The 26,843-nt window shown below is 47.1% G+C and overlaps 1 long non-coding RNA gene across 1 annotated transcript in view; it reads left to right on the top strand.

Moving 5' to 3' along the window:
• The window catches only part of LOC310705488, a 40,196-nt gene extending 14,641 nt beyond the window's left edge, over positions 1-25,555 (top strand). The window contains exons 2-3 of the long non-coding RNA XR_014525334.1: positions 16,794-17,225; positions 24,700-25,555. This is a non-coding gene — a long non-coding RNA (uncharacterized lncRNA). The remainder of the gene's footprint in view (positions 1-16,793; positions 17,226-24,699) is intronic.
• The last annotated feature ends 1,288 nt before the right edge of the window (positions 25,556-26,843 follow it).

The raw sequence follows: 26,843 nt of genomic DNA, 5'->3' as shown, positions 1-26,843 counted from the left end.
ACACCCCAGCCTGATGCTCTCTGGCTTTTGCTGCCCCATGTAGGACTTACTATGGACCCCTCCAGAGGTCCTTTTATTTCTGCATCCATGGTGTTTTGTGTTCATGATGGCAACAGGAAGGTTATACACAATACTGTTTGCGCTTGCACAGGTTTTGGGGCCTAAAGGTAAAGGTAAAGGTAAAGAACCCCTGGACGGTTAAATCCAGTCAAAGGTGACTATGGGGTTGAAATGCTCATCTCGCTTTCAGGCCGAGGGAGCCGGCGTTTGCCCACAGACAGTTGTGATGGCCTGGGACTCAGGCTCGGACTCAGAACCAGAGGAGTCTCAGTCTGCACCGGATCCTTTGCCTCAGGCATCACCTGAACCAAGTCTGGGGCCTGATCCTGAAGAGTCCCAGTCTGCACAGGTTCCCCTGCAACAAACACCAGCTGGGCCGAGTCAGGGACCTGAGCCTGCCCTGGCTCCAGATGCAGGGATTACCTCGTTGCCTTCAGCTGGGCCATCACTTACAGCTGATCCACTACCGGTTGGGTCAGGAGAGGCTGAGGCGGCTCCTGGGTCTAGTAACCCACTGACGTCTCCCGAGCTGCAGAGACTGAGGTCTGAGAAGGAAAGACCTGAGTACTCGCAGGAGGAGTGCTCGCCTTCGGGCGAGACAGGAAGGTGAGTCGCTGGGGGATCAGGACCAGCTGCTACGCCGACAAAGATAAAAGGCCGTCAGACCCCACCCCAGGTTGCGGGAGCAACATTACTGTATGCTAGATCCTGCCTGAGATCCTGTACCTGTCCTTGCCTGGTTTCCTGCCTCATGTCCTGCCTTGACCCTGTCGGACTGACTCCTAGTGGAACCTATGGATTCTGGACCGGACCTGGACCGCGGTTCTCAGGTTACCCCTGGGCCCAGCACAACAGCTTTCTGGGTCATGTGGCCAGCATGACTAAACCACTTGTGGTGCAACGGAACACCATGACGCAAATTAGAATGCATGGAAACGCCATTTACCTTCCTGCCAGAGCGATACCTATTTATCTTCTTGCACTGGTGTGCTTTTGAACTGCTAGGTTGGCAGGAGCAGGGACAGAGCAATGGGAGCTCACCCCATCGCGGGGATTCGAACCGCCAACCTTCTCATCAGCAAGCCCAAGAAGCTCAGTCGTTTAGACCCCAGCGCCACCCGTGTCCCCTAATGCTTCTTAATACCAGTAGCTGGAAGCCACAGGATGGGGGGAATTGCTCTTGTGCTTAAATCCTTCTTGCTAGTTTCCCACAGGTCAGCCACTGTGAGAACCATTAGACCACAGTGCCATCCTATTTCAGGGTAGACACACCACTTATAGTCAGAGATTGACCGGTAACTTCTGGCTAAAGTCATGCAGTCTTTCACATACCACAAATGTTCTTTTTTTGTTTGTGTGTGTGGGGGGGGGGTGCTTTTTATTTCTTTTATTTATTGATTATATTTCTGTGCCCCTTTTCACTCACGTGAGTCCCAAAGTGGCTTGCAAACAAAAAGTAATAGCTTAGAGTATTTTTGCTTTTGCTTTTTATACCCTGCCCATCTGGCTGGGTTTCCTCAGACACTCTGGGAGGCTTCCAACAGAATATTAAAAACATGATAAAACATCAAACATTAAAAACTTCCCTGAACCTTCAGGGATGTCTTCCAAAAGTCAGATAGTTGTTTATTTCCTTGACATCTGATGGGAGGGTATTCTGCAGGGTGGGGGCCACCACTGAGAAGGCCCTCTGCCTGGTTCCCTGTAATTTCGCTTCATGCAGGGAGGGAACAATTCAGTAATCCAACCTTGAGGTTACCAGAGCATAGACAACAGCAGTTACGCTATAACTGCCCCTCATCCTCATTCGATAATCCCATAGTCTCATTCTGGAGGTCATCGCCAACTGAGCACAGTCTTGTCTGTCAGTCAAAGGGATGTTGACAGAGGGAACTGAGCTTTTTTATTTTTATTTTTTTTATTTCAAAAAATAATAATCACAAACATCAAATTCAAAATCCATATTCATTTTCTAATATAAGCCTATTACATAGATTACCTAAATTAAAATATATCTAATTGCTCTAGGCTTCCCTTTGCTATGTGTAAATACAACGCAATTAACAAATTACATTACAAATGATATTCTAGGTTCCCCTATACCCCCCACTCCCCTTCACCCATGTGTGATCTCAATATTTTACTTCTTCCATCTTGGTGTCTTGTTATAATTTAATAATTATTCAGTTGATTCTTTTATTATTTCCTTGATTACCCCTGCACGTTTTACACATTCTCTGTTAATATTTCAATTCCGGAACCATATTTTTTCATGTATTCCTTCACTCCATCCCACTCTCTAATTATTCTTTGATTTGAGTGGCCTCTAATAATATTATTGGGACGCGGGTGGCGCTGTGGGTTAAATCACAGAGCCTAGAACTTGCCGATCGGAAGGTCGGCGGTTCGAATCCCCGCGACGGGGTGAGCTCCCGTTGCTCGGTCCCTGCTCCTGCCAACCTAGCAGTTTGAAAGCACGTCAAAGTGCAAGTAGATAAATAGGTACCACTCTGGCGGGAAGGTAAACGGCTTTCCGTGTGCTGCTCTGGTTCGCCAGAAGCGGCTTAGTCATGCTGGCCACATGACCCGGAAGCTGTACGCCGACTCCCTCGGCCAATAAATTGAGATGAGCGCCGCAACCCCAGAGTCGGCCACAACTGGACCTAATGGTCAGGGGTACCCCTTTACCTTAATAATATTATTAGGGAACTGAGCTTTCCTGGGGCATTGCTGCCTGCATTCTTTCCAAGACTGATGCAGTTCTGAAGAGACCCTTTGTGGACATCATTGGATACAGTCCCGCTTTCTCCAGAAGATCGGAGGCATCCTTTATTTTAAAAAATGTGACCAAGCCGATGTAATTTACTCCATGAATACACTCTGGCGTGGGGGATGAGTCATGTCATGTGTCGGTAAGCTGAAGCAGGAAATGGCCACTCGGCAGGTAAACAGTAGGAGCATGTGGCAGAATTTCCCTTCTAATCTCTGGAAGCAGCTGAGCAAACATGATTGTTGTGGCCAGACGCAGCAGAAGAGAAAGATATGGCACACTGTTGCAGCCAGAGATGGATGCCAGCCTTTCCCAAAAGAATATCCTACCGGATTGGGTTCCTTCCTGGTACTAAATGACAGTCTCCTTCCAGAGAATCCCATCATTTAAATTAAATTAAATTATAAATTATAAAAAGTAAATTATAAATTATAATTAAATTATAATTGAATAATAATAAATTTTTATTTATACCCCGCCTTTCCTGGTTCAAAAACCGGGCTCAGTGCGGCTAACAACAAATTTAAAACACTTAATTAGTAATACGACTACTACTACTACTACTACTACTACTAATAATAATAATAATAGGACATGTCTAAACCACTGAGCCTAGGGCTTGCTGATCGAAAGGTCAGCGGTTCGAATCCCCGCGACGGGATGAGCTCCCATTGCTCTGTTCCAGCTCCTGCCAACCTGGCAGTTTGAAAGCATGCCAGTGCAAGGAGATAAATATGTACCGCTGTGGCGCAACCTTAAATGGAGTTTCCGTGTGCTCTGGTTTCCGTCATGGTGTCCTGTTGGGCCAGAAGCAGTTTAGTCCTTCTGGCCGTGCGAACCAGAAAGCTGTCTGCAGACAAACACCGGCTCCCTCGGCCTGAAAGTGAGATGAGCGCCGCAACCCCATAGTCGCCTTTGACTGGACTTAACTGCTCAGGGGTCCTTGACCATTTTTACCTTTTTATTCAGAAGCTTTGTTGCCTCCTTCTGTGGAGGAAGCGCATAGCCATTAAGGCTAGCAGCCTTCAACAGCCCTCTCCTTCTCCATGAACGTGTCTAATCCTTTTTTTGAGGCCTTCCAAGTTAGTGGCCATCACTGCCTCCACAGATGGAGTTCCATAGTTGAACTACGCACTGCGTGAAGGACTTTCCTTTAACTGTCCCGAATCTTCCCCAAAAAATCAGCTTTCTTGGATGCTCACAAGCTCTAGTGCTATGAGAGAGGGAGAAAAACTTTCATATTTGAGGCCTGCTTGTGTAAATATTCATTTAAGCATCCCCATTGTTTCTGTACCGTAGTTTTGGATTTGTGTCTCATTAAATACAAAATATGAAAGTTTGGTTGTGCTTAGACTAATCAGCCCTGAGTGCTCACTGGAAGGACAGATCCTGAAGCTGAGGCTCCAATACTTTGGCCACCTCATGAGAAGAGGAGACTCCCTGGAAAAGACCCTGATGTTGGGAAAGATGGAGGGCACAAGGAGAAGGGGACGATGGAGGATGAGATGGTGGGACAGTGTTCTCAAAGCTACCAGCATGAGTTTGACCAAACTGCGGGAGGCAGTGGAAGAGAGGAGTGCCTGGCGTGCTCTGGTCCAGGGGGTCACGAAGAGTCGGACACAAAGAACACAAAGATTTGATGGACTATGAAAGAATTCAAAGAAAGGAAGTGACTGAAGAACAGATGTAAAGGTGAACTAGAAACTAAGAGGCGTGTGGTGAATGCGATGGAAGTCTTTCAGAATATTTTAACTAGGATTTGTATTTTGTATTGTCTGAAGTATAAATTTGGTATTATTGATTATGAAAAGTATTTTCTTTCTTTCATCTTTCGTCTCTTTTCTTTTCTAGTCTGCATGTTGGGAAATACGTAGACAAATGTGTTTACAGTGTTATGTATTGATTTTTGTTTCTATTTCTTTTTTCTTGTAATATTTTATAAAAAACTAATATAAAAAAAGAGAGAGAGGGAGAAAAACCTTTCTCCACCCACTTCCTTCCTGTCCCTCTGGAATTTGCCAGGAGAGGCTAAGATCCAGCAGCTAGAGACCAGATTCCCAACGCCTCCTGTTACACATCTTGATTTTAGCGTAAGGTGTAATGGGCTGGGACGTGCCATGAGACGAAACCTTTTTGCGGTTCATGCGCCGCCATGCCACAGTCCTCTCTGGGAGCTCCTCCAACATCCCTCAGAAGGGCTTCTGGGAGTTCTCTGGCATGTGCAGAATCGATCTCCTCGGGCCGCGGAGCACAAGGAAGAGGGAGACGTCTTGCAGAGCCGGGGAATCGCAGGGCAGTTCGGCGGCCGTGCCATCGATCACTTCGCGCCAGCTACGACATGACAAGCCCATCATAATATTTGTGAAGGATCGCTTCCTCGTCAGCGGCAGCGAGCGCCAAAACCAACGCTTTACGGTTGCAGTGGGAGCGTCGGGGCTGTGCCGTGCTAACTCGAGGTCACAAAACACAACAATCTGAAATATTCCCCCTCCATTAAAAATAACAACTCGGGGTTAGAAGACTGTTTCATTACAGCTGGGAGGGGGAGTTTGGTGAATGGTAGAGTGGGGGGAGAGAAAACGCCACAGATGGGATGGAATTCAGATGTCTGCATTGGTGGAACTCCTGCTGTTGTCCTGCAACCATCAAGGATTATAGAGGGCTGTTGCTCAGAGTCAACGTTGCCCTGATGGAAGAGATTTGTGGGAGACATTTTTCATTTGTACAAGCAGTATAGCATCTGAAGTTTTTTGCATGTGTCCACAAATGTGAGAGAAAGAGAGAAAGAGATCCCGTATGATGGCCACCCCAAAATGTGCAATTTTCGGGCAGCGCCAGGAATGCGGAAAATTTTGACTCCCCCCTTTTCTTATTTCCCAAGGATTGTTTCAACGTTTGGGAACGGCAAAGGCTGACAGAAAATGGCTAGACAGAAAACATAGCTGTGTTGACACGGCTTAAGATCCAGCCGTTTCTCTTGTTTACCGAAACGTACTTTCATCTCGATTCATCTTCCCCGTTTGTAGCTAGGGATGAGTGAATCGGTCAATTTCAGCTTCTCGTTTTTTCTAGGCTTAAGTTCAGCTCTCCCCAGTTCTTCAGATTTCCACATCAATTTACAACTGAAATGAAAGAAAAGTCCTCAGGAAGAATCATCAGCATGTTGACACAATTTCCCCCTGTTATACACCTTTGTGTGCAATTTTGCTTGAGGCACAGTTAAGGAATTTCCCCCCAGATTCATTTCTGTATATTTGAGTCACTAAGATATGCATTTTTTATGTACGCACCACCCTGCTATGTTTATTGCTGCACACATTATTTGACTGGAGGACCACGTTGCAAAATTCGGAGAAGTTCAAATTTAGGAAATACGGCTTTCTTTTTGTTTGTGTCTTGTTTCGGAAAGCACAAATTACCATATTTTTCGCTCTATAAGACACACCAGACCACAAGATGCACCTAGTTTTTGGAGGAGGATAACAAGAAAAAAAATATTCTGAATCCCAGAAGCCAGAACAGCAAGAGGGATCGCTGCGCAGTGAAAACAGCAATCCCTCTTGCTGTTCTGGCTTCTGGGATAGCTGCGCAGCCTGCATTCGCTCCATAAGACGCACACACATTTCCCCTTACTTTTTAGGAGGGCAAAAGTGAGTCTTATAGAGCAAAAAAATACGGTAGGTAGATTTTCCTTTGAATGCAATCTGAATCAACATTCTCCCCCATCCCTGTGTGCATCATTTATTACTTCAGATTTCTAACGCACCTGCCCACCCCAAAGGGAGGCCAGGGAAGCTCACGATAATAAAGATCACATTAAAAACAATTCAAGGCAGCGGCGTAACAGACTGCAGACAGCAGTTCAAGCCAGCAGTGTGAAAACTTCATGCAACGAGAAGCCCAAAGCCTGGATAAATAAGAAGGTTTTTACATGCATCCTGAACGCCAAGGGTGACCTACCTGAATTCTCTTGGGAGGAAGTTCCACAACTGGGGAGTAATATGATTTATTGGTTGTTTGACATATAGTCTCCATAATCAAAAAGCATAACATTAAAAAATGCATTACAATAAAATAGCCCAGCCGTTACCAACTTGGCACCCTCTACATGTTTTCAATTATGACTCCCATCAGGGCTGGGGCATCCATGGTTGAGCAGCTTCCTTGAATGTGGAAGGTTTCAGGTTCAAATTCTGAGCATCTCTTGGTAGGGCTGGGAGAAATTCCATGACTGAAACCCTGGAGAGTTCTACCAGTCAATGTAGATGTGATGAATTGGCTGGACTTCGACAGTGGAATTTGCTGCCAAGGAGTGTGGTGGAGTCTCCTACTTTGGAGGTCTTTAAGCAGAGGCTTGACAACCATATGTCAGGAGTGCTCTGATGGTGTTTCCTGCTTGGCAGGGGGTTGGACTCGATGGCCCTTGTGGTCTCTTCCAACTCTATGATTCTAGGATTCTATGATTCTATGATTCTATGACTTGGAATGCTGGAATGATGGGAGGCACCGGCTGAGGGACCCCCCAAGGGAAGGAAGCTCAGGGTGGTGGCGGGACGATGATGAGTGCTCCGAAGGAGAAGAGGGAGAAGACGGGGAGGAGGAGGTGTCAGGAGCTAGAGAGGCAACAGGGTTTAGTGAGCTGCAGGAGTCTGTGACAGAAAGCAGTCCAGAATCAGAGGCAGGAGCTAAAGCAGGAGAGGAAGGAGGGCAAGAGGCAGAGAAGAGTCAGGCGAATGAAGAGTCTCCGGTGTCTCCTCCTCCTGCTGTGACAAGCTCCCCTTCCTGCTGTTCTTCCAGAAGAAGAAGAAGAGTTTGGATTTGATATCCCGCTTTATCACTACCTTAAGGAGTCTCAAAGCGGCTAACATTCTCCTTTCCCTTCCTTCCCCACAACAAACATTCTGTGAGGTGAGTGGGGCTGAGAGACTTCAAAGAAGTGTGACTACCCTAAGGTCACCCAGCAGCTGCATGTGGAGGAGCGGAGACGCGAACCCGGTTCCCCAGATTACGAATCTACCGCTCTTAACCACTACACCACACCGGCTCTCCAGGACCAGAAGAGGTATGAAAGAGGAGGAGCAAAGACAGCAATGGCACCACAGTCTCAGATTGCTTGGGAAGGACCCAGGGAAGAATCTGGTAGAGATTCATTCCCCGTGTCTGCAGTCATGGGATTGTTGTCTATCACATGACGGTGTATGTTTTCATTCCACAGTGTGAGAAGTGATGGAGACAGGATGTTTTGGTATTACTGTGTTCCGTGAAGTGGGACTATGGTCCTTTGTTCTTTTACTCTTTGCTGTCTGATGAGAAAGGAGGAAGGAGCTCAGGCAGAATGATCCGAGTGTATTATATGTAAATGAATGTAGATTAGCCAACATGCTGTGCTACTGAGGTCTGTTACGCAAACTGCAGATCCTCTGCGGATCCCTAAGCGTGCTAATGTCTTTTGGTATGTGATGTTCGGGCTGAAGAAAGCTTTTGAAGCTCCCGAACAACCGACCAGGAGGGAGAGAACATGCCAGTCTGGCATGTGTCTCTGCCAGGGTTTTACACGAGAGTAGGACGCTCCTAACAGGATCACCATCAGATCATAGGGGGCAAGATCTACTGAGAAGAGTCACTGTGCTCACTAGGCCTAGCCTGGTGAGCTGTTTGTTTCTTTGAAGATGGGACGTGGGTGACGCTGTGGTCTAAACCACTGAACCTCTTGGGCTTGCCAATTGGAAGGTTGAGCTCCCGTTGCTCGGTCCCTGCTCCTGCCAACCTTGCAGTTCAAAAGCACACCAGTGCAAGTAGATTAAAAGGTACCACTCTGGCAGGAAGGTAAATGGCGTTTCCATGCGTTCTGATTTCCGTCACGGTGTCCGGTTGCGCCAGAAGCGGTTTAGTCCTGCTGGCCACATGGCCTGGAAAGCTGCCTGTGGAAGTATGCCGGCTCCCTCGGCCAGAAAGCAAGATGAGTGCCGCAACCCCATAGTCGCCTTTGACTGGATTTAACCGTCCAGGGGTCCTTTACATTTTTTTTACCTCTTTGAAAATAGAGTTAACTTCACTGATGCCGTGTGATTTATTGCTCTTGACTTCCACTCCTGACATTTGATCAGGTGTGGGGAGTCTTTTTCGGCCCATGCACCTTGTGCCATTCTGGGCAACCTGTGGGCGAGGGAGACACTGCTGTGGGCAGCGCAATGAAGGTGAGCTTTACCTTTGCCCTGCAGGCAAGTTATCGGCGCACTCTCCTCTCCATCCAGACAAGCAGGAGACATTATCCGAGTTCAATGAGATATCTCAGCTAGGGAAAATACACTGTGAAGTGTTGTAAAAAAAAATCTGCCCTTCTTGCCTTATGGGGTATCCAAGAGCCCATATAGAGACCTTACGTAGGTTCCCTATTGGTAGGAGAAAATAACAGAGGCCAACCAGAGAATATTGAGAAGCAAAGCAGCTAGTAAGCCTGATCTTTATTGATCTGTTGCAACAGGGTCCTCACTCACCATATGAAGGAGGGAGGAGGAACCCAGAACAATGGTGTGCAAGGCCTTATATGGACTTTTGAAATTGCCACCCTGTAGATCAAGACCACCCCCAGAAACATCATACATACATCACAGAAGGGGTGTAACCTAAGACCACCCCTCAGATACATCACACCTACATCACAGAAAAGGTGGTCTAAAACAGAAATTTGAATGTTGTTTTTCTCCTGTCGTTGTTTATCTCCTGTCTGGCAGGTTACTTGATTGGATTTGCCTGGGTAGCCTGGCCAGTCTTTTGTAATGATAAATACTTAGTTCCTGGGCCAGGTCACAGGCTCACACCCTATTCAAACACAGACATACCCTTAAGACAGGATTTGTGAAGGAAAAGACAATGGGGAGGCTTTCCCATTTTCCTTTGACCTCGCAGAGAAAACATTTGGTCAGTTTGGGACAGTTTGGAAATCAAAAATGGTTCCAGGTCGGTCTTCCTGTGCTGATCTATGTTCGTGGTTGGTTGGTACACTTATGAACATTACCATATATCTAAAACCTCAAAATTCCTATCACAGAAGCAGGGCCAGTGAATGGTGGCAGCAATATTCACATCCCATACTTGATGTTCCCCACTCCTAGTATAGATGATATTGAGCTATCTATGGACCAATGGTGTGGCTTCATATCATAGAATCATAGAGTTGGAAGAGACCACAAGGGCCATCGAGTCCAACCCCCTGCCAAGCAGGAAACACCATCAGAGCACTCCTGACATATGGTTGTCAAGCCTCTGCTTAAAGACCTCCAAAGTAGGAGACTCCACCACACTCCTTGGCAGCAAATTCCACTGTCGAACAGCTCTTACTGTCAGGAAGTTCTTCCTAATGTTTAGGTGGAATCTTCTTTCTTGTAGTTTGGATCCATTGCTCCGTGTCCGCTTCTCTGGAGCAGCAGAAAACAACCTTTCTCCATATAAAGCAGTTGCCTGTGTTCGCAGCTCTATGGTAGAACACATGCTTTGAATGCAGAAGATTTATTCATCTCTGGCATCTCCAGGTAGGGTGAAGAGACACTCCTGTCTGGTAGCCGCTGAGGAGCTAGATGGATGAATGGCCGGGCTCCGTTTAAGGCAACTTCCTAATCTCCTCCTCCAGAGGAAGATTAGTTTAACAGCTGGAAGAGAAGCGCAGCCATGCTTGGGTGTTTTGACATGACAGAGCTCTGGGCTTTGATCCCTTCGCAATATGGATGTGAAAGGCGCGCCGATAAGAACGCTCATTCATATTACAAAGGCCTCCCCTCTGCTTTCTCCATTGCGTGAGCAACGGGGGGATGGTCAGATGTTAACATAAATTACAGGAGAGGCGCGAGAAGAAACAAAGGATGAAATGGATTGTTGCAATGGATCTCTCTTTCGCCGTGGGAGTTGGCCGGTTGAACATTTAACATGCTTGCCTTGAAACGAACCCCATAGTCATTATCCATCAAATATGAAGGCCTTGGTACTTCCAAGCTCATCAACACAGTTTAATTAGGCAAATGCGTGGATGACAAGGCTAGCCAAAGCTACAATGGCTAGGTTCTCGCTCCATCGTTGGAGGTGACATGTGCCTCTGAGGACCGTGAATCACGAGAAGGGAGAGTTGTTGTGCTGGTCTCGGGGCACTAACTGAGAGGCAAGGTCCGAGTCCAGTCCGAGGTCGAGGGTGCGGTATGGAGGCTGTCCATCAAAGCTGTAGCTGGGTCCAAGGCGGGGAGTGGGGTGGGGTGAGGAACTCTGGCAGAAGAGCAGGACAGGGTGCAGGCAGGAACAGGCTAGCAACAACGTTGTTCCCGCAACCTGGGACTGGGGCTGGCTGGCTTTTATCTGCCCCGATGCACAGGGCGGCCCCGATCCACAGGTGACTCGCCTCTCCTGGCCTAGAGGCAAATTTAGTTCCCTCCGCCTCTTCCCTGAGCCTCTGCAGCTCAGGAGAGGCTGGAGGGTTACCGGACCCAGAGGCAACCTCAGCTTTCTCCGACGGGGCTGAGAGTGGAGCACCTGCAGGCAATGGGTCCTCCATCACCTCAGGAGCCAGAGCAGACTCAGCTGGTGCCTGCACCTGAGGATCCAGCACAGGTGAGGACCCTTCAGGCTCAGGCCCCAGCTCCGGCTCAGCTGGTCCTGGAGGCGGGGAATCCTGTACAGGCTGGGATTCCTCAGGTTCAGCCTCCGAGTCCGAATCCCAGGCAATCACAGTTGTTGTTGTGTTCAGATCTTCCTTGTGGGCTTCCTAGAGGAGGAAAGCTCTTGTGTGTGGGGGGGGGGGAGAAAACACCCCCGGGTGCAAGAACACCCTCCCCACTTGTGATCCACAACAAATGACCTTCAGAGACATATTGCCTGTGACACTGAAGGCACAATACAGACCCTCCAAGTGTCTCTATTTTCTAGGGCAGCGGTTCTCAACCTGTGGGTCCCCAGTTGTTGTTGGACTACAATTCCCATCATCCCTGAGCTCCAGCCTTGCTAGCTAGGGGTGATGGGAGTTGTAGTTCAACAACATCTGGGGACCCACAGGTTGAGAAAGGCTGTTCTAGGGACAGTCCTGGATTTGCAGAAGCCGTCCCTGTTTCTGATTTGATCCCAGATGGTCCCAGTTTTCCTTGGGATTTCCCTCTTTTCACTGGAGAAAAGTTGGAGGGTGTGGAGTCCTGCAACCCCAGAGCCAGGGAGCTAGGTAACTATATAACCTATACAAAACATCTGTTTAGGAAAGCCTTCTGATGTTTATTGTTTGATCATGTGTTTATATTTGTTGGAAGCTGCCCAGAGTGGATGGGGCAATCTGGTCAAATGGGCGGGGTATGATAATAATGATGACATTATTATTGTTGTTTAGTCGTTTAATTGTGTCCGACTCTTCGTGACCCCATGGACCAGAGCACGCCAGGCACTCCTGTCTTCCACTGCCTCCTGCAGTTTGGTCAAACTCATGTTAGTAGCTTCGAGAACACTGTCCAACCATCTCTCCTCTGTCATCCACTTCTTCTGCCCTCCATCTTTCCCAACATCAGGGTCTTTTCCAGGGAGTCTGGAGAGCCAGTGTGGTGTAGTGGTTAAGAGCGGTGGGCTTGCAATATGGGGAACCGGGTTCGCGTCTCCGCTCCTCCACATGCAGCTGCTGGGTGACCTTGGGCTAGTCACACTTCTTTGAAGTCTCTCAGCCCCACTCACCTCACAGAGTGTTTGTTGTGGGGGAGGAAGGGAAAGGAGAATGTTAGCCGCTTTGAGACTCCTTCGGATAGTGATAAAGCAGGATATCAAATCCAAACTCTTCTCCTTCCCATGAGGTGGCCAAAGTATTGGAGCCTCAGCTTCAGGATCTGTCCTTCCAGTGAGCACTCAGGGCTGATTTCCTTCAGAATGGAGAGGCTTGATCTTCTTGCAGTCCATGGGACTCTCAAGAGTCTCCTCCAGCACCAGAATTCAAAAGCCTCCATTCTTCGGCGATCAGCCTTCTTTATGGTCCAGCTCTCACTTCCATACATCACTACTGGGAAAACCATAGCCTTTGTTAGCAAGGTGATGCCTATTATTATTATTATTATTATTATTATTATTATTATTATTATGACATCCCTATTTTCATCAGAGAAATGTTGGAGGGTATGAGAGCATAGCCATCAATAGCCGTCTCCTCCATGAATGCATCTAATCATCTTTTAGAGTCAATTTGCGGGATCAAATCCTTTAAAAAAAGAACTGTGTGAGGCAGTTCTTCCTTTCCTTTATCTGGAATCTTCTAACTCATCTGTCAGAAATTTGTGGCATGGCACAGCTTCACAATTGCCTCTGTCATCACCGCACACCTTTCCTCCCCCCCCCCTTTTAGAAAAATAAATTCTGTGCCTACCAACCCATCACATCCTTGTGCAAAGTTTCACCATGACAATCTCACCCTGATATATTGCACCCCCTTGGGAAGCACCTGGAAAGTGTTTCTATCTCATTAATCTGAACTTTGAAGTTTAGCGTTCCCCTGAAGAAAAATAAATCATTTGCCGAGGTAGGCTGGAGTGGCCGGCATGAGATTTTCCTCTCAGGAGACCGGCATCTGACCCTTCCTGGCTCCTCTTTCCCCACTTCCATGAAATGAGCAGTTTCATCCATGAAATGAGCAGTTTCACATTATTTTTGAGGTGTTAATTCTGCCTGTCTCACGAGACGCTGGAAGGCCTCAGCAAAAACACTTCCTTTTGAGGACCTCCCTGTCATGAGCTCATTTTATAATGTGTTTCTTTCATAACATTTATACACCGCTTGATTGTAAAACAAAAGCCCAAGAACCTCAAAGCGGTTTAAAAAGAGAATAAAAGCACAACATTATCAGATATATATACAGTTATACTTCGGGTTACAGATGCTTCAGGTTATGCGTTTTCGGGTTACGGACGCGCCCAAACCTGGAAATACTGGAATGGGTTACTTCTGGGTTTCGGCACTCGCGCATGCGCAGAAACACAGAAGCGCCGAATCATGACCCATGCATGCACAGACTCGGCGTTGCGGCTTGTGAACTCTGCGGGTTGCAAACGTGCCTTCTGCACGGATCACGTTCGCGACCCGAGCGTCCACTGTATATAAAACAACTATTTAGAACAGTGGTTCCCAATTAGCTAATTACGGTAGACCCCCTATTTTCAAAAGCCAAGCCACAGACCACCTACTTTGGAAAATTCTGGTAATTCTATGGTAGTTACATGGGACTCGCTCACCGTGTAGGGCTGGACCATATATCTCGGAAGAAGTAGCTGAGCTAAATTCCAGTCATTGTAAATTCCAGGTTAAGTATTTAATTCATTCCGGAGGGCCGTTCTTAACCTGAAACTGTTCTTAACCTGAAGCACCACTTTAGCTAATGGGGCCTCCCGCTGCCGCCGCGCCGCCGGAGCACAATTTCTGTTCTCATCCTGAAGCAAAGTTCTTAACCCAAGGTACTATTTATGGGTTAGCAGAGTCTGTAACCTGAAGCGTATGTAACCCGAGGTACCACTGTATCAGCATACAGTCGTACTTTGGATTTCGAATGCCTTGGCCCCTGAACAAATTGGCTCCCGAACAATCAAAACCCAGAAGCGAGTGTTCCGGTTTTCAAACGATTTTCGGAAGCCGAACGTGCAGCATGGCTTCCGATTGGCTGCAGGAACTTCCTGAAAAGGCCCTGGCCCTGGTTGTGGTCAATCTAACCTCATTGGGGCTCAGAACTTCCAAATTGTTGTTATTTATGGAGGTAAATATGGAGGTAACCTTTTGTCTCAAATCCTGACGCAAGAAAGCTACTGCAATTGCAGACTGCATCGACAGAAGTATGTTATCCACATCAAGAGAGGTGATAGTGCTCCTTGACCAGACCCCAGCTGGAGTCTTGTGTCCAGTTCTAGGCACCACGGTTTAAGAAGGATATTGATAAGCTGGAACAGGTGCAGAGGAAGGCAACTGTCAGGAATCAGCCAGCTCCAAGCAAAGAAAGCAGCCAGGAACAGAGAGGCTTAGGTGTGAGTCAGAAAGGAGAGAGCTGGCAGCTGCAGACTTCAACTCTTCTGAACCTTGACAGCTGATAAGGCTGTAGCTGAGAGCAGGTTAGGAACACAGCCAAAGCTCTCCGGCAGCTCAAACAGGCGCGAACAGAGACAGAGAGATTCTCTCAGAAAAGGAAGAGGTTGGAGCTGATCCAATAAGTCTGCAGAGTTCGAGAATGGGAGGGCTGTTAGGCAGCAAAACAAAAGACGTAAGGTGTGAAAGTTCAATATATTCTGTAGACACCGGAAGGCGTCTTCAGAAGGGTCATCTTGAGTAATGATGCCGGAGGCTTTGTTGGAGCTGTCCAGAGTTATTTGTGTGGGTTTTTTTTGCAACAAATCCTCCTTTTTAATTATCCGCGCTTACAGTGTTATCAAGTGGGGAACCTGGACAGCGACCAAGATGATCAAGGGTCTGGTAACCAAGACTTAGGAGAAACAGTTGAGGGAATTGGGCGTGTTTGACCTGGAAAAGAGGAGACTGAGAGGAGCTATGCTAGCGGTCTTCAAATATATCGATGCATGTCACATGGAAGATGGAACAAGCTTGTTTTCTCCTGCTCTGGAAGGTAGGATTCAAAGTTACAAGAAAGGAGATTGTGACTGAACATCAGGAAGAAATTTTTGACACCACGAGCTGTTCAATTGTGGAACAAACTCCCTTGGGAGTTGGTGGACTCTCTTCCCTTGAAGGTTTTCAAGCAGAGGTTGGATATGTTGGGATTTTGCCTACGTGCAGCTTCACACAAAGCAATTAAGAGTTGGCTGAAGGCCAAGAAGACTGAGCAGAGGGAGTTATTCTACCTAAAGATATGGCACCTTGGATACAACTCTACTATAGGTTGAGGTCTCCACATAGGCATGATGACTCATGACCTTCCTAGGCTGGATAGTTGGTTGGTCAGTGTGGTGTTCTGAGAGTCGTTTGGAGTTTGTTAAGAGAGGGAGTTGAAGATCCGTGTCTGCATCTTGTATATAGTAACTTGTAGAGTCTGCTGTAAATAATAAACACCTCTAAGTAACCAAGTTACTGGTAGCAGCGACTTGTTCCTTCTTCATCCTTCCTGCCTGCAACGGATTGTTTCTGGAAGTCTGCGTATGCTCTGCTATTGTGCTGGTCCCGAGGGTTAACCGGGCGGTGAGGTCCGAGTCCAGTCCGAGGTCGAGGGTGCGGTGTGGAGGCTGTCCATCAAAGCTGAAGCTGGGTCCAAGGCAGGGAGTCAGGTGAGGTCAGGGACTCTGGCAGAAGAGCAGGGTGCAGGCAGGAACAGGCTACCAACAATGTTGCTCCCGCAACCTGGGACTGGGCGGGCTGGCCTTTTTCTCCTCCGAGGCGGCCCCGGTCCACAGGTGACTCGCCTCTCCGGGCCTGGAGGCGAGCACTCCTCCTGCGGGAACTTAGTTTCCTCCGCCTCTCTGCCCTGAGCCTCTGCAGCTCAGGAGAGGCTGGAGGGTTACAGGACCCAGAGGCAACCTCAGCTTCCCCTGACAGGGCTGAGAGTGGAGCACCTGCAGGCAATGGGTCCTCCATCACCTCAGGAGCCAGAGCAGACTCAACTGGTGCCTGCACCTGAGGATCCAGCACAGGTGAGGACCCTTCAGGCTCATGCCCCAGCCCCGGCTCAGCTGGTTCTGGAGGCGGGGAATCCTGTGTAGGCTGGGATTCCTCAGGTTCAGCCTCCGAGTCCGAATCCCAGGCAATCACAGCTATATTCAACTGGGTCTGGCTAAGATCCTGCAACAGGCCAAAGTTGCAAAACACCAATAGGATGGCCATCTGTCAGGAATTCTTTAGGTGCGATTCCAACATTTCAGGGGTTGAAACAGATGACCCTCCAACTCTATGATTCTGGATGACTCTGCAATCCTCTTTTATTGCATCGACCTTTTCTCTTTTTTTCCTTTTCTGGAATGTTTTCGTTCAGGCCAGCTGCGCGTATGGGCACCAAGCACACAAAACAGATCTTATTTGGAAAGGCATGAAACGGATCCAGCAGAGGGATGGAGCAGCAACAAACTTTAACAAGCCGTCAGAAGCCATTCCCTTTTGAGAGTGTCCAGCCGTAAGCAGACAGGATAGCCGGGAGATGTCAAATTTTGCTACCATCTGCTGAGCGACGGCGGGTCTGGAGGAAAATAACAAAGCCTGCAGACAAACGAACCCAGCCCCTTTCTCGACAGTGACTCTGCTTCCCGCTGAGAATAAAAATGTCTCATAATCGTTGTGGAATATTCCTCCTCCACTGCCTGCTGTCTCTGCTTGAGGATAATGGTTTCCATACCCAAGCCGTGTCATGATGAGCAGTGGTGGAGCTTGCAGGCTGTCTACTCTGACTTGCAGTGGCTCCCCAGAGTAGGTAGGGAAAATGTGTCACCGGAAAAGGGAGCAGAGGTGGGCATGATAGTGCAAGATTTTCCATTTGCTAATTGATATTATTTATATCAGGGACACGGGTGGCGCTGTGGGTTAAACCGTAGAGCCTAGGACTTGCCGATCAGAAGGTTGGCGGTTCGAATCACTGTGGCGGGGTGAGCTCCTGTTGCTTGGTCCCTGCTCCTGCCAACCTAGCAGTTCGAAAGCACATCAAAGTGCAAGTAGATAAATAGGTACCACTCCGGTGGGAAGGTAAACGGCGTTTCCGTGCGCTACTCTGGTTCACCATCATGCTGGCCACATGACCCGGAAGCTGTATGCCAGCTCCCTCGGCCAGTAAAGCGAGATGAGCGCCACAACCCCAGAGTCGGTCATGACTGGACCTAATGGTCAGGGGTCCCTTTACCTTTACCTATGATTTATATCAAGAAGAGAATGAACTACAATTAGAAAATAAAGAAACAGAGCAAGGTGAATTACATATCTGCTTAGAAATCATGCTGAGAAGAGAAAACCAAACAGTAGAAATGAAAGGACAATGAAACAATCATGGGCGGCCTTTGGAAATCTCAGCTTCATATTTAAAAATGGAAACATTATCCTAGAGTTGATCACAGAAGTGTTTGACGCGTGCATGTTACTTGTGATGTGTTGTGGAGCGGAGAAGTGGGCCATGACAGAGAGAAACACCAGCAGTTTATGGACAACAAAGGTAAAAGTTTAAAAAAAGGTAAAGGACCCCATGGCGGTTAATAATAATAATAATAATAATAATAATAATAATAATAATAATTTATTATTTATATCCCCACCCATCTGGCTGGGTTTCCCCAGCCACTCTGGGCAGCTTCCAACAAAATGTTGTTGTTGTTTAGTCGTGTCCGACTCTTTGTGACCCCATGGACCAGAGCACGCCAGGCAAGCCTGTCTTCCACTGCCTCCCACAGTTTGGTCAGACTCATGTTTGTAGCTTCGAGAACACTGTCCAACCATCTCGTCCTCTCTCGTCCCCTTCTCCTTGTGCCCTCCACAGTGGCGTAGCGTGGGTTGTCAGCACCCGGGGCAAGGCAAGTAATTTGCGCCCCCTAACCTGTGGATTTGCGCCCCCTAACCCTAACCCCCAGATGTTGCGCCCGGCCCCCCCTGCACCCCCCACGCTACACCACTGCTAAGGGGACAAGGAACACGCGTGGGGTGGGTGGAGAAGGATGTGGCTAATAATGCAGGAGAGGGGTCTAAGGGGACAAGGAACACGCGTGGGGTGGGTGGAGAAGGATGTGGCTAATAAGGGGAAAAGGAGCTCGCATGGGGTGGGTGGAGAAGGAGCTTTTCGGAGAGCTGAGCGGGGAGGGGGGAGGGAAAGAGCACTGTTGCTTTAAAGGAGCCAACCGGACAGCAGCCACTTACAGCAGTGTAAGCAGCTCCTTTCCTCTCCCGCTTTGCTCCTTCTCTCCCTCTTTGCTGCTTTACACAGCTAATGGCGAATCCCCTGCAACCCAAGTCCTGCTCAGCGGATCAGCTGAGACGCTGGGAGAATTGTAATTTCCCCCTCTCCCTCATCCCGTGCCCTCCTGTCCCCAGCAGCCTTTTAAAAAACTTTTTTACTGGTTTTCACTGCGCTTGTGGCTCAGAGCCCTCCTGTGCCCTGCCGTCCCTCTGCAGCCTCATTGCTCCGTTTAGAGAGCGCACGGACCTTTGCTAGCTGAGGCTGCAGCAGCTGTTGCTGGCTACGCAGCGCTTTTCCCGGCTCGCTATGGCTCCCGTCTGTCCCTCCTCGCATGTAAGCGGCTGCTGCCCGCTTTGCTGGCATGGCTCTCCTTCCCTCCCTCCTCCTCAGCTCCACCCCCTCCTCCTGGCTGTAAAGCAAGCATGAGTGCATTCGCTCTGTAACACGCACAGGCATTTTCCCTTCCTTTCTAGGAGCAAAAAAGTGTGTGTTTTGGAGCGGAAATTACGGTAATTCCCAGCAAGCAATTAGCAGGCTCGCTCCACCTCCTCCTCCTCCCGGCTTTGCTGCTGCTGCTGCTGCTGCGCGGCTCTTTTCCTCCACCGACGGCGCGCTGCGCCTTGGAGAGGTTCCCGCTTCCTCGAGGGGGGCCGGCCAAACGCGCCCCCCCAAATGTTGCGCCCGGTGCGGCCGGCACCCCTGGCACCCCCCACGCTACGCCACTGGCCCTCCATCTTTCCCAACATCAGGGTCTTTTCCAGGGAGTCTTCTCTTCTCATGAGGTGGCCAAAGTATTGGAGCCTCAGCTTCAGGATCTGTCCTTCCAGTGAGCACTCAGGGCTGATTTCCTTAAGAAGTGATAGGTTTGATCTTCTTGCAGTCCATGGGACTCTCAAGAGTCTCCTCCAGCACCAGAATTCAAAAGCATCAATTCTTCGGCGATCAGCCTTCTTTATGGTCCAGCTCTCACTTCCATACATCATTACTGGGAAAACCATAGCTTTAACTATACGGACCTTTGTCGGCAAGGTGATGTCTCTGCTTTTTAAGATGCTGTCTAGGTTTGTCATTGCTTTTCTCCCAAGAAGCAGGCGTCTTTTAATTTCATGACTGCTGTCACCATCTGAGGTGATCATGGAGCCCAAGAAAGTAAAATCTCTCACTGCCTCCATTTCTTCCCCTTCTATTTGCCAGGAGGTGATGGGCCCAGTGTCCATGATCTTCGTTTTTTTGATGTTGAGCTTCAGACCATATTTTGCGCTCTCCTCTTTCACCCTCATTAAAAGGTTCTTTAATTCCTCCTCACTTTCTGCCATCAAGGTTGTGTCCAACAAAATACTAAAATACAATAGTCTATTAAACATCAAAAGCTTCGCTATGATCCAGTGTGGTGTAGTGGTTAAGATCGGTAGACTCGTAATCTGGGGAACCGGGTTCGCTTCCCCGCTCCTCCACATGCAGCTGCTGGGTGACCTTGGGCCAGTCACACTTCTTTGAAGTCTCTCAGCCTCACTCACCTCACAAAGTGTTTGTTGTGGGGGAGGAAGGAAAAGGAGATTGTGAGCCACTTTGATACTCCCTAGGGTAGTGATAAAGTGGGATATCAAATCCAAACTCCTCCTCTTCTTCTTCTAAACAGGGCTGCCTTTGGCTGCCTTAATAATAATAATTTATTTATCTTCAGATAGAGGTGGGATATGGTGCAGAAACGTCCTTCAAAGGATTCTGATGGTCAAATAGACACACACCGGCCACACATGGCCTGTTTCCTGTATCACCCAGAAGAGAAGTTTCTTCCCATCTCGAGACATAAGGACACACCACCAAAATAAAAAAAGCTCCGTGCTGGGGTTTCTAACATTGTAAACTGAGGTCGCATGATGATTATTCATTGTAAGAAAAGTGGGGGGTGAAACCACAGCACTGTATTATTGAATCATGCACCACAAGGGATGTTTATCTGTTACGGGGTTAGCGAGACTTCAATGTGTTTCGAATCAGTCCATATTCCAGTAAAAGTTATGAAGTCTCGCTTAATCAAGACACCACCCACCTTTCCCATGGCGGCTCCTTTGGAAATGCCTTCTCAGTTCCCGGATAAATCCAGATCAAGGATAAGGGCAATCTTCTTGTTGCTGTTGAGGACCATATTCCCTCTGGTCCTCAAAGGAGTGGGGGAGCTGGATGATACTGGAAGCAGCCAAGGCTGGAGACAAACATTATGGGGCCATCCCCTCCCCCCCTTCTTTATTCTCTTTTTATCACTCTCCCTCCTTGCCACCCACATGAAATCAGGGCAAGGGATGCACGAAATTGGCCAGTTGGTGGCGACGTCCTGACAGGGCCTTCTTGGTGGTGGCTCTCCATTTGTGTGGAAATACCACCCCCTCCAAGGCAGTTGCCTTTGTCTCCCGCACCATTGACTTTATGGAAGAACCTAAATCTATTCCTGTTTACCCAGGGAGTTGGTGGATGAACGACCTGTTCCTGGCAACCCTGAAATTATTATTATTATTTCCCCAAATTTTTTATTGATTTTCTGAAATTTATAAACAAACAAACAAACAAAAATCCTAACTGTATTTATTTCACTCTTAATAACATTGTTACATGACTTCCTCAAATCCCCCTGGCTGAGTTTCAATATATACCATTATAATGGTTTTCCAAAACAAATTTCTCATAAAATTTACTTAATCAATTAACGTCTTTCTTTCTTTTCATTTTAAATTTAAACATGTTATTCTGTAACATCACATATTTAAATCCTAAGCCTATCTAGATTTTGCAAGTATTTCTATTTAAATTATCTTAGCATATTTAACTAAATAGTCTTTGAATTTCCTCCATTCCTCCTGGTACTCCTCCTCCTTCTGGTCGCGGATTCTTCCAGTCAGGTCAGCTAACTCCGAAAAGTCCATCATCTTCATCTGCCATTCCTCCACTGTTGGGACTTCTTGTGTTTACCACTTCTTAGCTAACAAAATTCTAGCTGCAGTTGTGGCATACAAAAACAGTCTAACATCTTTCTTGGGCAGTTCCAAACCTGTTATTCCAAGAAGAAAGGCCTCTGGTTTCTTAGTAAATGTATATTTCAACATTTTTTTCAATCCATTATAAATCTTCTCCCAGAAGTCTTTCACCCTGGGGCAGGTCCACCACATATGATAAAAAGTACCTTCTTTTTCTTTACATTTCCAACATAGATTATCACTTATGTAATATATCTTTGCTAATTTTACAGGGGTTAGGTACCATCTATAGCAACCCTGAAATTATTAGCTGGGAGTAGGCAATTTGTTCAACTGTTTTTTAATGATTCTTAAACTCTTTTTAGAAAGGTTTTTTTTTTTGAGAAGTTTTAATTGCATTCTCTTGTGGATGGGTTAACTCCTTTGAGAGGAAAGGGTGTGTGTGTAAATTTAATAAATTTATACGTGAATAAGATGGAGGGCTGCACGCAATCCTAGTTCCACTGGGTGCCCATCCTCAATCAAGATTGTCCAATCTATCCTTCAGTGCCTCTGAAGGATTTCCTCCCTCCATCTCCAGCTGTGCTAACCTTTGATCAGTCAGTTCCAAAATTCGGGGAAATGGCAACGCTCCGTCTCCCCATCCACCGCCATCCACCGCTGGTGTCCTTCACTCGCCATTGACACACATTTTTTGGAGTCCTTCCCAGATTTGGCAGGTCAGTTCTCGGAAGGGTGGAAACTTCTATTTTGACTACATACATATATATGCAAAAAAAAACCCTACCAAATTTCTGAAGCGTGCCAGCCTCTGACACAGCGGCTTGCGAGTTCTTAATAACTTATTATTACACACACATGTTTACGCGGTTACTGGGAGTGTATTATATTACTCCACTGGTTTATAGACTTTTAATACTTTCCCCCCTCTGAGAGTCTTACGGTTTTCAAGGTGCTGAGGGTCAAACTTTGTGTATGGAAATGGGAGGCAGAGAGAGAGAGGGAGAGAGATGGAGAACTTTAAAATAATAGAATCGTAGCGTTGGGACGCTAAGAGTTGTCCATTTCCTGGAATAAAGGAACCACAGATTTTTTTTAAAAAAACCTGACAGATGGCCTTCCAACCTCCAAGGAAGGAGAGTCCATCACCTCTTGTGGGAGTCTGTTTCACTGCCAAACAGCTCCTACCTTCAGAAAGTTTTTCCCGAAAGTTTAGTCAGAATCTCCTTTCTTATAACGTGAGGACATCTCCTCGAGTCTGAGCTTCCAGAGCAGGAGAAAACAAGCTTGCTCCATCTCCCATGTGACAGCCCTTGAGATAGTTGAAGATGTCTATTCTATCTCCTCTCAGTCTCTTCTTTTCCAGGCTAAACATACCCAGCTCCTTCAACCGTTCATCATAAGGCTTGGCTTCCAGACCCTTGATCATCTTGGTTGCCCTCCCCTGCACACATTCCAGCTTATCAATATCCTTCTCAAATTGCAGCACCCAGAACTGGACACAGGACCCCAGGTATGGTCTGACCAAGGCAGAATCTTCTTCTTCTTCTTTGGCGATGCCTCGTAGCCAAGTAAGACTGTCTTCCATAAACATGGTTTTAACAATGTGACTGTGGAGGCCAATTCTGGAACCACACGTCCTTCCACAGTGGGGACATTAATTTATGGGTGGGAGTTGATCATGGCAAGGGTTTGCCAAGTGTGCCTTCCTCTTAGCACGTTTCACGCCCTGGGTTCGAGTGTCTTCAAAGCCCATGACACTTTTGGCAAAGGCTGTTCTTCAACTGGAGCGCTTGCAGGCAAGTGTTGCCCAGGTGTCAGTGTTTATACTATATTTTTAAAGATTTGCCTTGAGAGAGTCTTTAAACCTCTTTTGTTGACCACTAGCATTACGCTTTCCAGTTTGTCAATATCCTTCTCAAATTGTGGCACCTGGAACTGGACACAGGACTCCAGGTGAGGTCCGACCAAGACAGAATAGTGTGGAACTAATACGTTAGTTATAGACCATCACACATAATTTTTTTTATTATTTTACAAGACCACCATGAATGAAAAAATGTGCCAAAGAACTTAAGAAAATGCTTAAAAGAACCTTTCCTAAAAACCCCAGAAGCTTTCCTTCTGGGAATAATAACAAGAGAGAAAGCCCCCTTCCCCAAACCAAACTACTTTATGGATGTGACTACAGCTGCCCAAATTTTGGTAGCACAAAAGTGGAGAACAGATGCAGTACCATCAAGAGAAGAATGGCATCTTAAAATATTAGAACTTGCCTGCATGACAAATAGATTAAGAAATAAAGACGACAAGAATTTAAAAGAGGACTGGACATTCTATATACAGTGGACGCTCGGGTTGCGAACGTGATCCGTGCGGGATGCACATTCGCAACCTGCAGTGTTCGCCACCCATGACTGCATGTCTGCACACGCGTGGGTTGCGATTCGGTGCTTCTGCGCATGCGCAAAGCGTGACTTAGCGTTTGTGTGCATGCGTGACCGCTGAAACCTGAAAGTAACCCATTCTGGTACTTCCGGGTTTCGGTGGTCCGTAACCCAAAAAAAGTCAACTGAAGCATCTATAACCAGAGGTATGACTGTAGATTATACGGAAAAATACTATAACAAGAAAAGTGTAACAGACTGGGGAAAAAATACTCAACAGTGGGAGAGTGTATGGTAATGAAAACTACTTAGTAGAGCAAGAAAGCGCAGTTGAAAAGATAGGAAACTGGGGGAAAGTGGTAGAGGAAATAAAATTAAGGTTTAAAAGAGTCAAATAAATTGGAGGAATAAGTTATGTTGCTATTATTATTCACATACATAGGTTTTACGCTATCTTTTTCTTTCTTTCTTATTACCATGTGTTTGACTGTAACACAGTATACATTGTATATTGATGATGTGATAAAATAGAAAAGCAAATTAGAGAGAGGGAGAGAGAGAGATGGACTATTACTTCCCTTGATCAGGACACTATACTTCACGCTAGAGTACCATTAACCTCTTCTTCTTTTTTAATGCTCCATCACACAGGTGAGAGCCAAGTGAACCTTTGACCAAAGCTGGACCCACTACCCAAAAAGAAGCATGACTTGTCCCCCAACAGAGGTCCTACGCTTCCCATTACGTCCCATCCACTGAGATGCGTTGTTCTAAAAAGAAAAGGAAAACACAAACGTTGAAAGAGACCTTGCTCTTGAATCTCAGCACGTCTCCAAGAAAGGTCAGAGAGTCCATCGGCTTCTGTAGTGAAATGGTTGCTTCTAGAACTTATGTCAGCCACACGTTGCACCCCGCAGATGAATGCTTGATGGGACCTGGGCAGAAAAGACAGCGTGACCAGGTCACTCTCAGGAGGCTGGTGTTTATAATCTCCTCCATCTTCCAGCCCCCTTTTGGAGTGCATTGGATCATGTTGCTCCTTCACAGCGGGAGGCAAGGATGTCTTGAAACGCGAGACCAGGAGCGGCTCTTTAAAGCTCTCCATGGCCACTGACTTCCTGCGTTGGGGCTCCTTTGTTGATTACATATGTAAGGAACCAACTTCACACCGGTCCTGAAAGACCTACATTGGCTCCCAGTACGTTTCTGAGCACAATTCAAAGTGTTGGTGCTGACCTTGAAAGCCCTAAACGGCCTCGGTCCAGTATACCTGAAGGAGCGTCTCCACCCCCATCGTCTGGCCCAAACACTGAGGTCCAGCTCCGAGGGCCTTCTGGTGGTTCCCTCATTGTGAGAAGGGAGCTTACAGGGAACCAGGCAGAGGGCCTTCTCAGTGGTGGCGCCCGCCCTGTGGAATGCCCTCCCATTGGATGTCAAGGAAATAAACAACTATCTGACTTTTAGAAGACATCTGAAGGCAGCCCTGTTTAGAGAAGCTTTTAATGTTTGATGTGGTTGCTTTTTTATTATTAATATTCTGTTGGGAGCCGCCCAGAGTGGCTGGGGAAACCCAGCCGGATGGGTAGGGTATAAATAAATATACCCTATAAGTGCTCTTACCCTGCATCCACTAGAATTTGGTTTATGGGGAAGTATCTGCCCAGCACTAGCCAAACCAAACTGGAGTCCACTCCAGTTTCAGAACAGGAGAAGAAAGTTCTGATAATAACTGAATGCATGAATGTGGAGCCGCAGCTGTATAATTTCAAAGAGCTTAGGGATTTTGGAAAGGGACTTATGTTTAGAATGGCTGGACGGAATTTCTGAGGATTTTTGAGGATTTCGGCATGTTCCTCAAGTTTTCATGTGCTCCAAATGCCCCTGTTTCCCAGAGAATGGGACTAGAGGTGGGGGGGGGGGATGAATCCATTCCGTTCAGATTTTAATGCCAACGTAACTAATTCACACTTTCCAAACCAAGATGTGAACTGAAACACAGTTTCCCTTGGGAATGTGCAGCTCTCTGAATTTTTGCAATGCAATTATGCAATATATAATGTGTATAGCATAATGCACATTTACACATTCTGAAGGAAATCAGCCCTGAGTGCTCACTGGAAGGACAGATCCTGAAGCTAAGGCTCCAGTGCTTTGGCCACCTCATGAGAAGAGAAGACTCCCTGGAAAAGACCCTGATGCTGGGAAAGATGGAGGGCACAAGGAGACGGGGACAACAGAGGACAAGATGGCTGGACAGTGTTCTCGAAGCTACCAGCATGAGTTTGAGCAAACTGCGGGAGGCAGTGGAAGACAGGAGGGCCTGGCGTGCTCTGGTCCATGGGGTCACGAAGAGGCGGACACGACTAAACGAGTAAACAACAACAGCATAATATATGTGTACAGTATAATAACGTGTACAGTAATACCTGCATGCTCCATAAAGAAAAGAAAAGAAAAGAAAAGAAAAGAAAAGAAAAGAAAAGAAAAGAAAAGAAAAGAAAAGAAAAGAAAAGAAAAGAAAAGAAAAAATTCTGTTGGTGAAGATAATGCACAAAAATACATTGGGGAGTGGCGGTTGTTGCTTGCAGGCTCAAGAGCACACCGAAAGATGTGTATATCCATATTACCAAAACTGAAATGAAAGCATACTGCTTTGACTCAGCTCTCAAGTTAAGCAGGAACACAGCTTAAATTCAGGCCTTAGCCTAATGCCCTTTCATCCTTATCCTTTGGCAATACAGTCGTACCTTGGTTCTTGAGCAGAATCCATTCCAGAAGTCCGTTCCACTTCTGAA

Source organism: Podarcis liolepis (genome assembly GCF_965112155.1).
Source record: "Podarcis liolepis genome assembly, chromosome: 4".
NCBI lineage: Eukaryota > Metazoa > Chordata > Lepidosauria > Squamata > Lacertidae > Podarcis > Podarcis liolepis.
The sequence above is the reverse complement of the archived record's forward strand: the minus strand, read 5'-3'. Positions and strand labels throughout refer to the sequence as shown.